General features: G+C 44.6%; 1 long non-coding RNA gene across 1 annotated transcript; it reads right to left on the bottom strand.

Moving 5' to 3' along the window:
* Positions 1–6,266: 6,266 nt before the first annotated feature.
* On the bottom strand, positions 6,267–13,047 carry LOC306805970. The gene is made up of 3 exons (XR_013775348.1): positions 12,351–13,047; positions 10,997–11,104; positions 6,267–8,212 (listed from the first exon to the last, which is right to left on the bottom strand). It is a non-coding gene; the product is annotated as an uncharacterized lncRNA (long non-coding RNA).
* Between the last annotated feature and the right edge of the window lie 2,909 nt (positions 13,048–15,956).

A 15,956-nucleotide genomic window follows, 5' to 3' on the forward strand; every position in this document is an offset into this window, starting at 1 on the left:
CCCCTTAACATTCTATGGTTCAGTAATTCTGTGATGCGTCAGTACCCAGACAAAGTATTTTGTTTCTGAAACAAACACTGAAACACTCTCAGTGGCTGATGTTACACACAAACTTCTTTTGAGGTAACACTGTGCTCCTCTATGCAGCCAAAAGATTTCAATAAACAAACTTTGCCCATGTACATGATCATGCAAAAAATCCTCAACAACCTGTGTGAAGATCACATGAGGAGTATGTCACTCCTTAGAGTTTCTTAATGTTTTATACAACCCTGAAAGAAACAAAAAGAGAGGGGAGGAAAAAAGAAAAAAAAATATATATATATGCGATGGCAATGAGCAGATCTGGTGCAGAAAACCTGGGAAAATGTCTCTGAGGACAGGCTGTGGGTGAACTTTCAGGCTGTGTGCACAGCCCCTCTCTCATGGCGATTTTGCGGGCAATCAGGGCGCCCGCAGTCCGGTGCTCGCCATCCGCAGAGCGATGGCAGCTCCATGGCGGGGGCGGGCGCGGCCCAGGCCGGGCGCAGTTGGCGGGCCGGGCTCTGGAGGGCAGCAGAGGCGAGCGCGTGTGGCCGCCGGGCCGGGACAGCGCGGCAGCCGCCAGGAGCCCTGCCCGCCGGTACGGGCTGGGCACCGCCATGGCCCCGAGGTGCAGACACCCCTCATGGCTGTGCCCCATCCCTCTGCACACGCACACCTGACAGTTCTTGCACCGAACGTGAGATTCATACAGGAGACGTTTTCCTGAATGTCGGGGCTGTGCATCTCGTGTTTGCGGCACAGCGAGCTCTTTCTGCAGCCTTCTGTGCCGTGATGGTCCAGCCTGAACTGCAGACTCGTGCTTGTGAACAGGCACATGGACCAGCATCCCCCTGCCCTAGAGCTCTGAAGGGAAGAAATAATGCAGGATGGATGGATTTGTGAGCATTGCAGCTAATCGTTATTCAAAATAAACACAGAAAGTCAGGAAACCTGATTCATCTGAACCAATTGCCCGAAAGTCTATCAAGCAGTTTCCCTGGCACAAAACCTATTGAGAGACTCAACAACTGAAAGTCTCTGGTTGTCTGTAGAACTGTATGAAAATCATGCTATGAAAAGCCAGTGTCCATAAAGGAGACAGAGGAATCCTGCTTTATTCGAATAAAGGGAAAGTCCACTGGAGCACACAGGTTTTCCCTCTCGAGATTTCAGAGGGCAGAGCCTCCTTTTATCCTACACTCCCGGCTGCATGTTGCCCTCTTCCTTTCCCCATTGCTGAGGTTCCAGGAAGGTACAGCCTCCCCAGACCATCTACCACGTATCCCCCCCAAATCTGTAATTTTACACCGAACTTCAGGCAGTCAAGCTTGTGCAGACCCACTTGTGTTTCAGAAGCCAAGCCTCTGGGCTCTGTAGCAAACCTGCTGCTTGAAATTAATAGAGACATTAAGACCTGTTTCAAAATGGGAAACACCCATACCTTCACCAATTAAATTTTCTATAAAGACATTAGCACACATCTTCCCTTTCACAACCTAAGGGGACTATTGTTTATTTCAGTATGTATATGAAATATAATTCTGAGAGGGAAACTCAGAACAGGAAAATGTTTAAATGATAAGCCTTATTATGAGATATTTAGGCATTAGTCCCATAGACAAGGATGGGACAACCCATGGCAGACCAGGGAAAAGTAAAAAGATTGAGGTGCATTGGAAAAGGGGAATAAAAAAGGACTATTTGCAGGGAAGCAGGCTGCTGGGCAGTATGGTTGTGTGGTGAGCCCCATGGCTAATTGCCACTGTCTGTCCAGTCTTCTTTTCAAATTCTGTTTTTATCTATTTTTCATGTGATTGATTGTGTCCTCTGTTGTGTGTCCATGCATAGGAGCTGATAATGAACTCCATGAGCAGTCTCATGAGCAGTCTGGGAGTGCTGGGAGACCCTTGCAGGATTTTTCCCTATGCACATATCCTTAGAAGGAGGATCAGGCTATGCATGCTCCTGCAGGCATGTTGAGGGTCTCCCACCAAAACTGAAATTGGGCAGAAGCAGCTCCAAGGCATCTAACAACTCCTCATTCATAGGAAAATTATGTCAAAATATATATTTTTGAATCTCTCCACTATTCTCCTAAAGCACATCTATTCTGTGACTAATCATGAGCAGATTTACTCATTAGAGTATACTAGACCACCAAGAATCACAGGGTTAAGCCTCTATAGTTTGTCATGTTAAAAATCTGAATTCAAAAAATCAGAAGTAGCCCCTGAAGAGATGAGTGGTTGTCGAAATCAGCAGTTTCATATGGACTCCAGGAGGCTCTGAATTGGGCCCATGCACATCACATTAATATTACTTTAAATTTGTATGCAAATTTTAACTCCCTGGTGTTCCTGTGAAAACTACTGCTGCCCTGTGTGTCCTTTCATGGTCTGAAGAAGTTACTGACAACAGAGGTGGTTGTTATGGGGACAGGCGTCTGACAAAGAAATGAGGGTATGTGACAAAGAGAACACCTGATTATGAAAAATTTGTTTTCATACAGAAGAGGAAATATAGCCCTGAAAACACAGAGGTTTATTTGAGCTTACAGTCCCAGAAGCTCAAGGAGAAGAAACTGGATCTGGGGGATATTAAGACTATAGCAGGTATAACATACAATATTTTGGATGCAATACAAACAGGTCACCAAAAGCGTATTATTTTAGACTTAATTATGATCAATGGGCCACTGTTGGTTTCAGACTTTTTAAAACAAAGGCTCCTTCTTTCCTCCCTGCAGGGCTCCAAAAAGGAAAAAAATCTAAGCTAAGCAAAGTAAAACAAAATGGAGACATAAGAAGAGAAGGGGAACAGACCAGTATTGTACTTCATTTGTTCTTAATGATCAAAAACATGAATGTTTCAGTTCAGTGTAGAATCTCCTTGTGCAATCACATTCTGCTCTTGTATTCATGTTCTACTGCTTCCTTGTGTTTGTTTTCTCAGTTTTTATTTTTGTTGTTGTTGTTGTTGTTTGGGTTTATTTTTTTGGAGATTCTTCAGAGCAGTACAGGGATAAGAGAACAAGAAGTGATTTTTTTCCAAGAACAAACAGCAGCACAGTTCCTGTGAAATGCAGATCTTCTCCAGTTCAGTACTGTAACTATCCACACCCTGTCCTCCTCTTCCCACGTGCTGTGTTTTCCTCTGCCCTTTCTTTTAAAGCACTGCCTAAGACCTAAAGAAATTCTGTCAAACTACTATCAATTGCTTCTAACAGTGGTTAGCAAGCAGGTACCAACAATTGTGGAGGCCTAATACTAACACAGTTTAATTGCAGTGGAGTTGATTTACATCTCACTGAAAATAAGGGAGAGGGTTCTTTGGGCCTTTGATGAAAGCTGTCTCTTAACCCTGTTCAGACAGGTGTGACTGACATAATGTTTAAACCTACAGGAGTGCATCTCTCTAACAGTACCTCTGTCCAGGGCCATTAAAGCAGGGTTTACAGCAGGGCTATATATATATGTTTATAAATATACAAAAATATTTAACATGGATGTCCACTGACAGTTCACATGTTCAGGAAGCAGCTTTCTTTGTATTTTAGGATGATGGGGAGTAGAGCAGGAACGTAGAAATTACATTAATTCTTTCTAGAACATGAAATCTAATCCCCTTTGTTTCTTCTTAGATATTAACAGAGAAGCAGATCCTTCCATCCCAGCTTCACAGAAGAACCATGGTAACCATCCAGAGCCACACTGATTTCAAGGCTCTTATGTCTGTCATTACAGCATAAATCAGAGCCATAATATAGATTTCCAAGGCTCAAATATGCTTTCTGAATGTATATATGAGAATACAAGCATAACAGATGCCCTAAAATTCAGCAGGAGGAAGTGGAAACATCCTAATGCAGAAACTAATAGTATTATTCTTTCCTCCACGGAAAAATAAAAAATCCCACTTACTATATAGATTAAAAATCAACCAAACTTAAAAAATCTCTTCAAATGTTCTGTAACACAGACCTGCTGGAGCTGGCAGGCTGGATGTCCCTCTTGCATGCTGGAGCCTCATTAGCATCCCATCAGCAGCATGGGGACTTGCCAGAGACAGCCATTGCTGGAACTCTTGGGCCACAGAACACTGAAGTGAGGGTAACAAAACCCATCTCAGGGTTTGGTTTTCTGCATGCTTGCCAACAGCTGGTTAGTTGGGAATAGAGAGAGGATATCAGCTTCATTATGACACAGCCTTAGAGAAGAAAGGATTTTTGCAGAACAACTTTCTAGTAATAGTCAAATTATTAGTGAAATGCTTTACTTTCTTGAATGCAAATACATGAAAATAAGCAATTATGCTTATTGCTTTTTTATATCTAGAGCTTGCTTTTACTTTACACTCCTTGGAGTCCAGCTCTAGTTATTATCTAATCACACAGAAAAGTGCTGCAAGAAGCGTGTGGGACTCTGGTCGGGCTGTTTGCCCTATGGCCTCCACACTGGGCAGTCAGAGCTGTGTAGGTGCCCTAAGAGGGACAGAACTGGAGTAGACATTGCTCTTCCCCTCTCAGTCAGGCCATTTATGTCCTGGAGCATTTCTTTCAGTTCCTTACTATGTTCCCATTTACTCCCATATTAGAGATAAAAATTTAAAAAAAGCCAAACAAGACAATGAACAAACACACACATACATACTCATTGCCAGTATTTTTCAACCCTTCTGTACAGGTAATTCTGTATCAGAAAGAGCACAAACCCAGTTCTTTTCTTTCATGCTGCAGTAGGATTGGATGTGGGTTTCCTACAGGAACTGTTGACAGAGGTACAGGACTGCCCATGCGCCTGTGCTTCCTTCCTCAAAACTGCCATGAAGTCACAGACACTTCAAAAGTACATTTAAAAAAGGGGGAGGGGGAACAAAAAATGTTGAGTGTGTATATATACTTACACTTGCAGGCCACTTTCTGAGCTTCTGCTCTTTGGTTTTATTCTTGCACTTTTCAGTGTGACTAAACAGTATTTTTTCTTATTTTTAATGTATAGTTTTAATGTATAGTATTGTTACTTAAAGTTCATGCTCTCTTGAGTCAGACTGCAGAGGTGTACAGCAAACACTGTTACAAGAGTTGTGATAAAATCACCAGAATGTCAGCATATGATTTGACATAACATTTCATGTATTTTTTTTTCTGTGTTTTAAAAGTACTTCATGCCAGGAACCATTTCCACATGGCCCAGTACAACCTGCTATGAGAGATCTCAGCATTATTTCCTTTAAATTGTGTTATGTTGGTGAGTATTACTGAAGGACCTAGAAGGATTTTTCCTATAGTGCAGGAAGGGAAAACTGCCCTGTGTTTTTGCTGGGTCTATGATACAGTGTGTACATCATGGAACAAGCATGTACAACATGGACAGTCAAACTTCCATGTAACAGTTTATTTCCAGGTTAGTCACATTTTGTAGAGAACTGCTGCATAGTTTTATGAAAACAAGGCACATATGCAAAACCCTTTAAAAAGTATGAGAGAAGAAAACAGCTACAGCTTCTTTCTCACACTGCATTCATGCATTCCCATGCACTTCAAGAATGACAGAAGTTTCAGCAAACTCTTTACTGTTCAAGGCTCATAAAACTTACATATGCTGCACGTTTCTACATCAGATTTGTGTATGTAGTGCAATATGAAAATTTAATGCTGAAAATAACAATTGTCTGTGCTTCCCATTTGTTTTGCTTTGAATTAATCTACAGTGAGGAGCCTCACATACAAATATTGCGGTTTCTGATGATTACACACTCTGGTAGTTCAATAATTGTGCTGGTAATCTCACTTTGGAGCTTTGGGCTGGAGACAGGATAGGTTTATTCAGTGCAAAAGGTGGCTGCTGTGCCACTCTCCACATGTCAGCAGCCAAAGCAGCACTCTCAGGGTGTCATGGATATGAGTGCCTTGGCACTGATGGAGGTCTCGCATCCCCCAGCTCTTCCCTGGGAAAGAATTCTCTTTATGATCTGAAAATGACTTGTGCCCTGGTAACTCTGCCTGCCAGGAGACAGCTTCTTCTGCTCAGGCCAAAGCAGCTCATCCAGAAAATGAGAGAAAGCATCTGCTCATTAGCAGCTTTTCCTTCCTCCTCCTCTCGCACTGCACTTGTTACTGCGGGTCTCGAGTCCTGGCATGAATGCAGAGATGCTCTGCAGAGCCTGTGCATATTCATCAGTCTGAGCATCACTGGGTCTGTCAGTAGGGGCAGCTCAGGCTCCAGGTGGGTCAGAGTCAGGTGGGACTCGGCTACCCCAGGAGCTGATGCAGGCTAGACTGGCTGAAGCTTTATCTTTGTATTATGTTTAAGGATTTTTTCCTGCATTGTGCTTGTTCAGTGGAATTTGTATGCAGAGCTCCACAACCACCTCATAAAAGTGTGATTCATCAGATGGCATTTGAAAAGGTCCATCCCAGTGTCTGTCCCCTGGAAAACCTCTGGCTGTACCAGTAAAATTCTCTGGTGGCAGTGCTTCTGGAGATGGAATCTTGTTCCAGCAGACTTTCCAGCAGACACCCATACATTTATATTATCTTTTCAGTGTATTACTAACAAGCACTTTTAATTTACTCATCTAGAACAGGCTTTGAAGATTACAGAAAAAAATTTGTTTCTGTGTTATTTCTGGAAGCTTATATATATTTTTCCACATTCTCCTTTCCTCTGAGCACCACCTACCTTTGCATAATTTCATTAAGATGTATAAACTCTCCAAGATATATACCAGGGGAAGGAGAGCAAAAGCAGCAATAACAGAAAAAAACACCAAAATATCACTTTCCATCCAAGTCACACAAAAAAAATTGCAAAATTCCTTGGCACCAGAAGCATGGGAAATCAGAGCCACCTACTAGCCAGTGAAGGTGGGGTTCCTGTGTGCACAGTCAGGGCTTGCCAGCAACAGTAGGAGAGATATTTTTACAAACATTTGAAGTAGAAAGTCTCAAGACCCTTTGCTGACATTCATACCACTGCTGGTCAAACCAATAAAAGGCAGCAGCACTGGAGCTGTGCTGTGATCATAACCTGCCTTATCATGTAAGTTCAGCTCAAGTGAAAAGGTCAGAGATCTCTGTGTATTTTTTAAAACACAGAAACTAAATCAACTTGCTGTTAAATGTGAGACATCTAGGAGATCAACTGTAGGATGTAGGGTTTTGAATTAAAACTTGGTGTCTTTTTTGCCTGAGGATCTAAGTGAGAATAGGGAAAAAGAAAGTTGTTTATGAAATCCTATAACTGTGGAAGGTCTGATTCCTTCAGCAAATTAAATAAATTTGTAAACTGAGCACAACCAAGGTAGTTCCCAATCTGCTCAGGATTCCTCCAGCCTAATGAGGGCTGTGCCAGAGCAACTGTGTCTCCATGAACTTTCTCCAGTTCCCTCCTGAAAGAAGACATACAAGCTATTGGTTTCAAGTTACTTTCCAGATGCTCTAAGTCCCAAGAAAAGCAAAGCTATATATCAGCAACTGTGGATATGGCATTGTCAGTTCTAGCTCTGGATTAAATCAATACGCTCGCCATTCATGGGAAATGAAGATGAATTGATGGTCTTGGATCTTTTCCCAGCAGGCTGGTGTCCCCTGCTCGGTGCCACTGGAATGAATGCCACCATCTGGCTCTCTTCTTCAGAAGACACAGAGCAGAGCAAAGGAGTGACCTCCCTTCTCAGCTCCCTGGGTAGCTCTGGATGCGGGTGCCAGGGCAGGGCTGACCAGCCAAGTGCTCGCTGCTGTTTCCCTGGCTGAGCCAGATCAGCAGAGACAGGGGGACAACATAAAGACTGGACTTTCTTTGCAGCCATGAGCATGTTTCTTTATCTGTAACTTGTGTCTTTGTAAATATTTATCCCCAAATGGCATCTGAAGATCCACATTCTATATGGTATTTGTATTTTCTCTTGGTATGCCTGGAACAGTGAAAATCAATAAAACAAAGGCAGTTTCACTTGCAGGAGTTTGAAGCCATGGTGTTTCCCCAATAACCACCCCATACACAGTGCTTTACTACTTAAGAGAACTGCACCAAAGTAAAAACATTGCAGGTACTAATTCTGATCCTAGAGCTTGTAAAAAGATACAGAAGCTGAAGGACTGGGTTGTGCAACCCTTGCAGCACTGAGCACTTACCTGAGCACAGCCGACCCATTGAGAAGGCCTGGCACAGAAATGTTTCCCACAATTCTGTGATTTCAATAGAACAACAAAGTAGTTAATGAAGGATGGCAGCATCTCCAAAATGGCCTTGAATTTTAGAGAGTAGTTTTTTTTCTGACAAAGTTATAGGGGGACACAGTAGAATGGTTCCTTCAGATGAGAAGTTTTGCACTAGATTTTATTAGCGAGGAAGAATGTAGCCAGATTTTTTCCTATTCCAAATCAGCAGCAAAGAAAGAAAAAACCAAAACAAAACCTACAGGGAAGAGAAAATAAAAACTGCAGATATTGTCAAACTTTTTAGCAGGTTGAAATCAGAGCTACCATGCACAATGGCTCAAATCTGCAGTTTTCAAAAGAAGCATCTGGAAAAAAAACAAGTTTCAATTAATTTTGAATGTGAAGCCAAAGAAATTCAGAACAAACATTTTGGTAAAAGAAAGAAGTCCTTTAAGAGGACTTCTTTACCCCTTTGTGAGGGGTTAGAGTAGGAACAGTTCACCTCTGCCCCAGTTAGTGATGAAGCTCTGAGAAGCAGCCCAGGTTCTTTAGATGATTGTTTCACTGGAGCTCATTTAACCATATGCTTTGTAAGACAGAGTTTCAGGAGGTGAGCAGTGAAGAGGCAGAACAGCCTGTGAACAGTCAGCACATTGAACTGCAGGATTTCTTTGCTTTCTGTGATGTGTTAGGACCAGTTCCAAGCTCCTCATAATCATTGCATTAATCTCACAAGCTGTGCCTCACTTCAACTCTGCAACATTAGAAACAGGAAATTTCCATCCCCTGGCCTTTGACAGCCACTGCCTTTGTGCAAAACCTCACAGAAGGAAACAAGAGCTGCATCTCCAAATGTCGTGACTGCTCCAGGAGACAGTAAGACTCTCTGTCTGCTCAGTCTGAAAAAACCTTTGCATTTTTAAGTCAGCTCAAAAGAGCTCCAAAACTGTAGGCTCATTCTGCTCCCAAATCAGCACAACCTCAGCAGCCCCCAGCGTGCAGTGAGGTGGAGGAGCCCATCTGGGCCCTTTTGCTGACAGTGCTCTGGAGAGACAAACTCAGCAAAGGCAGGCAGCAGCCATCCATCCCTTCCTGTCTCTAGTACAGAGCAGGGAGGATGGGGGAATCTGGCAGTCCCTTTTCCCTTCTGTGAGCAGGAGTAGGACTCAAATATCCTCTGCCAGCAGTGACTGAAGTCCCATCCTTGTGTCCTGCACCCGAGCCCATGCTGGAGCCAGTCCTGGAAGGCCATACAAGCTCAGATCTCTCAGGAATCAGCAAATGATGGAGCAGAGGGGTGGAAAGGGGGAAAGGGATCCTGCCAGGGAGGAGCCCTCAAACAGAGAACATGTACCATCTGTTTGTGTGACACAATCAAAGAAGTACCTATCAAAGGCTGTGGCTTACACCAAGGAGTAAAGCTTCTCCCCTCGGAGCAGATGGTGCCTGTGTGCCCAGACGACACCGCTGGCTGGTCTGGAAAAAGCAAAATAAGTACGTGCTCTGAAGGACGGACAAAAACAAGACAGAGAAGGACAGGGAATTTAGCTTCCCTGTCAAAGAAAGTTATCCTAAGCATATCCTGTAATAAAGGTGTCAGGATGGAGGAATTGAAGCCATGCCTGAGGCTGGCAGCATCCTGTGTGCTCTGCAGTGTGAGCACTAATGGGAAAAAGCTCTCCACCAGGGCATTTTCTGGGAGAACCTCCCTTCCTGACAGCAGCCAAAGGAGGTGCTGCAGATCACAGGGAAATCAGGGCAAAAGCCAGGGCTATGCCACAGCAAAGGTGGTTTCCATGTATTTGCTAATCTCTTGCTCCATGGGAGTTCTCTCCCATGAAATTCCTTTGCATCCTCTTGAGACTAAGAAAACTCATATCATCCTCAATATCCTGTACCAAGGGATTTCACAGCAACAAACCTCCTCAACAGCACCACAGCAAAATACTTTTGTACTAAAATGAGTGTTCAGAGTTGTTTTTCTTCCCCAAAATGTGCAATTCAGAGTTACTGACAGGAAGAGACACCCCTGCAGGCACTGGGGCTGCTGAGGGCCAGTGATCTTGGGGCTCAGGGCATTTTTAACCCCAGTCCTTGTAAACAGCCCAGCCCACTACACACCACAGCATGGGAAATCCATCCCAGGCACCTCATCTGCTCCCCTCTCACACACTGAGGAGCAGCAGCTCACACTGAGCTGTTAAATTAATTAGCTGTTAAACACTGCAAATGCTGAGGCCAGAAGGATAACAAGTGGAGAACCAGCATCTACACACTTTCTTCCACATCACACAGGACTGATGTAGTTTTATAATACCCAGTGCCTAGTCCAGTTTGCATCTGTCCATTCATCCTTTAAGCTTCTTTGAACTCCAGTCTTGCACAGAGCTAATCACACCACCACCCTTTTGCTAATAATAGCAGCAGCCCTTCAGGCTGCCAGGAGCACTGATTGCTGCCTGTCCAAACCACAGTGATGCCACATCTCTGAGGTCTCCATTACAGACCCTGCTCAGTCTGGTGAGGAGAGAGCAGCAGAATGTAAAGCTAAAATGCTCATTTTTGGAGCCTCAGATCCTCAACAAGGCTGTTCAGTGTTTCCCAGCCCATGCTGTCTGCTGCAGCTCCTCTGGGGCACTCAGCAGTTAGGAGCCCTGTAAAGAATGTTAAAAGCATTTAATTAAACAAATATATTCAGAGTTAAAGATGTTGCTAAGGATTATCAATGCAAGAAGAAACACAAACAAAGCTCCAAAGGCACAAGGACCTGTACACAGGGCAGTAACCCTGCCTGTCTTCCTCTGAAATTACCTTTCACAGTGGGTGTAATTCTTCTGTGGGGCAGCTCCTTCAGAGACACCCTGGCTGGGAGCACACCTGCTGTTATGGGGTAGAAGTGGCCAAGATTCACTTGGCTTCCTGGCAGGGAGGAGGAAGGCAGGTTTCAAACCATGCTGTAGCTGCTGCCTACATGATTATTTTACAGTCTTTTAATTACTTCAGAAAAATGTTTTAATTAAGACCTCTTCTGCAGAGTTCTAGTTCAAAACTGCAGCCTGTCAGTTTTAGTGGTCCTAAACTGAAAGAAGAGGAGGTGCCTGAGAGAGGACACGTTGAAGCTCCTTTGTGCAATGCCTATGTGGAGTGCTGGAGCTGACCTGCCTTCCAGACACAACATTGAATCACTGGGGTTTCAGAACAGCAGCACCTGGGGAAAACACCCCTTCTCTGGGGGAAGCTGCAGCTCAGAAGGTTTGAGGAACATTCCCAACTACTATTATTCATCCACACAAGTGCTGACTCGCAGGGACAGCACCACCACACACACACTCAATTTTAAAGCAAATTTAGTTAACCAGATTTTAGTACAAAGGCAGCTAGAAACGTATCTCATTCTCCTGGGTCAGATCATGCTGGCATTTTCTTAGGTCTCAAATACACAAATCGATAGTGACAGTAAGCAATTTACAACCCAGCTGGCCTTTGCCTTTTGTTAGGCACATTTCACAATTTCAATAGCTTAAAACCCAAGGCCCTGAAAGGCTGGTTTCCAGCTCTGCTGTGCATTACAGCCCTGCAGACCTGGGTACATTCTCAGAGTCTCCACTTGCCAGCATTTTACATCCACAGGACACCCTTCCAGCTACAGAGTGGGAAGAACTCCACAATAAAACTCTCATGATAGGTAATAACCTGGAGGGCTTGGAGACCAACCACCACCTTTGGATGCATCCCCTGCAGCTCAGAGAAGCCAAAGAGCAAACGAGGGCAGCAGACCCTGTGCAACACCCTGCCACTGCCTGACCAGCCACCAGACCAAAGGCACCTTGCAGAATGGCCTCTGAATTCCTTCTTTCCTAGGAGGGCACCAGAAGTCATGGCTGGGTGGAGGGCTGGGCAAACATGCCATTGTGTGACACTGCTGCTCCTGGATTCTCCTTCTGACTGGGTGTCCATCCTCAGTGTCAGGGCTCCACCCTGGGAGGCCTCAGCCCACATCCCACATCTCATTACAGACACCACTGCTTTATCAAACTTGGTAAACCGAGAGGGTTGAGAGGAGAGAAACAGGAGTCACAAACCATACCCAAACAAGAAAGAAAGGCAGAAGGAAGAGGTTTAACCCAGGGCAAAGAGAAAAAAAGGGTGGAGGAGAAGCACTCACTGCAGGAGAGGCTGTGACAATCACCAGGTGTTCCCTGCATCCTCTGTGAACAGGGTTAGAAACACACAACCCTATTTCCAACAAAGATATGGGAGGCTCTTGAGACACAAAACTGCAGGAGCCATGGGGATGCCTATGGAAAATGCAATTTAAGGATGTTATGGCAAGCTTTTCCTTGGAAGGCTGCAGGAAGAACGTGGTTCCCAGCAGCTGCACGAGCTGGAAGTGGACAGGACCCTGCCTGCCCCAGCACTTCCATGCAGCAGAGTGGAGTGGGAGGCTGGGGGGAGCTTGGAGCCCTGCTGTGCTGGCAGAGCTCTGCCCCAGGCGGGTATCACCTGCCAGCCAGGAGGGACAATCCCTTCTGGGGAAGCTGCAGCTCCCAGATTAGACTCAGGCCCCTGATAGTGCCAGGGTTTCCCTGCAGGGCGAGCACGCAGCAGGGCAGGGGTGCAGCTCGTGCAAGGGCCCTGCTGGGGAAGTGCCAACACGAGCTTATCACAGATAGTTGCACAGGAGAGGAAGGAGAGCATGCCCTCTGCCTCTCAGAGCACACAGATGTGAAGAAACAAAATAGAAAAAATACAAGTGAAGTCATTCAGTGCCCTGAGAATTTGAACTTAGCTCTAGGCAGGAGCATCTGTAACTGCATTCCAGATTTTACACTATCCTTCTGAAACTTCTGAAACGTCAAGGCAGAGGTCTCAGGACCATTTATTCCCTTTTTCTCCCACTTATTCTGCATTTCCTCCTATTATCACAATCCCCATCTTTCAGAAATATTGCATGTTTCATTCAACAGTATTCCCTTTATTTTGTGGTTAAGGGCACAATCTTTCTTGTACAGCATCTCCCACAGATGCCTCAGGAGGAGTGAGGTAAATCTGGCTTCCCCAGAAGAGGGGACTTTCCGTGGGGTGCTGGCAGCAGCCACAACACCCAGAGAACCTCCAGCAACTTTTGTCTCTGGAGTTGTTGCAGTATGGTGTTAGGGAAAATGGTTCTAAAATCCATTTTTACAAACCACGTGAAGCAGCAAAAATACCCAGAACTGGTTAGCAGAACAGCAACATGTTCGTGCACTTATTTTTAATGGTCTACACAACCCAGTCCTAACTTGAAATTTTATTGTTTATGGGCACAGCATGTTCATTTTATGGGAACAGACCTGCTCTGTGCTGGAAGACTTCCTGCAAGCAACTGTGGTGTTAATTTAGAAGATGGCTTTCTTCCCAAACAGTCATCATTAAACCAATAACCCTGTGTTACCTCCAGCATCAAGGGGCAGTGTGCTGTAGGAGGCAAGACAGAACAAATGTCCCAGCGATAGTAATTGCAAAAGGGCTTAGGGGCTGTTCTCTTCAGGGAGAGAGATGCAGCCTGGCCAAACTCCAGGCTGTGTGGTTTTAAAGATCCTCACTTGAGTTGTATTGTGTTAATGTGCAGCATTACAGAACTGCCACTTCTGCACCCATGCCTGGCTGACTTACAGGAACTATTTTCATCATCTCGGCCAGAAATGACATCTCTCATGACTTTTATCGTGGAATGAGTGCTCGTTTGTAATCTGCTTGGAAAATCTGTTTCTGAGCTTAATTCTAAAGGCTCATCTTTGCTACAGAAACAACTGTACTCAGTGACACAGTGTACCCTCCCTTGAGCAGCATGGGGAATGATTTGCTGTCCTGGGAAATTGGTCACAGCATAAACCCACAGGGTTTTGCAACCTCAGTGTTTGATGCCTTTGGTTTAAGTGTTGAACACACTGTATAAGCACAAGTGAACAGCCTGAACTAGGAACACTTCAACAGTGCTGAAATGCTAATCATGTGGGTAATGCTGCAAGTTAATCATTAGTTTGTGCAGTAATTTTATCAGTTCACGGAGGGAGGCAAGGGATTAATGCCAGGGTCAAAATCACAACAGAATTTGTCTCAAATCTTTCCATTTTGGTAATCTTAAGGATCAACTTGCGTGTTGCCACAGCAAACTTGCTCAAGAAACTTTTTATTTAAATGCCTTCATAAAATGTCTTTCTGAAGAAACGAAGCACCCAGGCTATGCAAGGGCAAGGTCTCCAGCCTAAGACAAGGCAGACCAAGCACTGCACCGTGCTTGGCCCTGCTGTCCCTGGAGAACACAACTGCCAGCACTGCATCTGTAACTGAACTGATGCAAAGTGTCCCTCAGGGCTTTTTCAAAGGAATTCCAAACTTCAGTCCTTCCAAGCTGCTTGGGATGCAACATATCCACACCTCTGCAAGCAAACAGGTCAATATATTTCTAAGCATTTGGTTTGGCTTGAACAGAGCATTAGCAGTTGTCTTGCTGTATTTCTACAATGAAATGCTTAAGTAAACAGCTTGCCTAGAGAGGAAGAATTTCCATCGCTGTCTAGCCCATCCTAATATTGACAAATCTCTGGCAGGAATGAGTAAGGGAACCTTATTTCTGCTTGAGGCAGGGTGGCAGGTTTAAAGACATCCTGAGGTATCTTCTAGTCCTGCCCAGACTGATGATGATTTGCTGTCTAAATTAAATTGTGCAGGGATCACACTTTAGAAACACATTGACAGGGCTCTGCCATGCAGCTAATGATGAGACTGTCCCTGCCTCTTGAATCTTTCTATGTGACAATTTCTGCATGATTTGCATTTTCCATCATCATTCGGGCATTTTAACTCCCTTAAAGAATCCACAGCTTATAGACAGGAAAGTGTTTTCAATATCCTTTACCCCAGGTGAGGAGAAGGCTGTACCAAACCTTAAAGTAGGTGTCAAGTCAGAGGCTTAGCCTCCCTCCTTGCTGTGGACTGAAAAGCAGTGCCATGCTCCAGAGTGGCTTTGAGGCCACTATGCATTATTAATTATTGCATAGAAAATAATCCCATCACACTGGGTGACAGCTGCCCAGATAAGCTCCCCTCAGACCAGTGCCACTGTGCCCCATGGCTCTGCTCCCCTCACCCCCTGTGCCTCATGGCTGTGCTATCAATACCACAATCCCTCACCAAATCAAAGACTTCTGTTCTCATGTTTAGCACCCTCACAGGGCTGCCACCCAAAGACAACAGAAACCCTGTTTTTCATGTTCACAAAAAGTTGCAGAAGGTTACATGTGGGACTGTCAAGTTTCCTGCTCAACTCTGTCTTGAGAGCTGAGAAGTCTGAAAGCCAGAATCTGCAAGAAATGAGAATGACAGTCAGCACCACAGCTGGAGAAGCATCTGCTTTGTTTGACTTGACTTTATGTAAAGGAATCACAATCTCATCCATTGCCTTCATGTAACCATACACCACTGATTTCTCTGCACACCCATGGAAACACAAATACAGCTATTTCTGTAAGATTTTTATTAAACATGCAGTCCACAGTGCAGAAGCCCCATACTCAAACACAATGCACAGTGCCTGGGCATCCCACTTTGCTACCAGAGAGGGCAGCTCAGGACTGCAAAGCCATTTGTGTAGCAGCAGAGAGCCCTTTATGAGTGCCAGCATCTTCCCTTACACCAAGAGGCTTGATACCTGCCCAGAAATGCCATAGCTCAGTCTGCATCATTGGAAACAGTTTCCAAAAGGTCAATTAATTGGAAAACTAAAGGA

The sequence above is a fragment of the Erithacus rubecula genome, assembly GCF_903797595.1.
Source record: "Erithacus rubecula genome assembly, chromosome: 10".
NCBI classification, from domain to species: Eukaryota; Metazoa; Chordata; class Aves; order Passeriformes; family Muscicapidae; genus Erithacus; species Erithacus rubecula.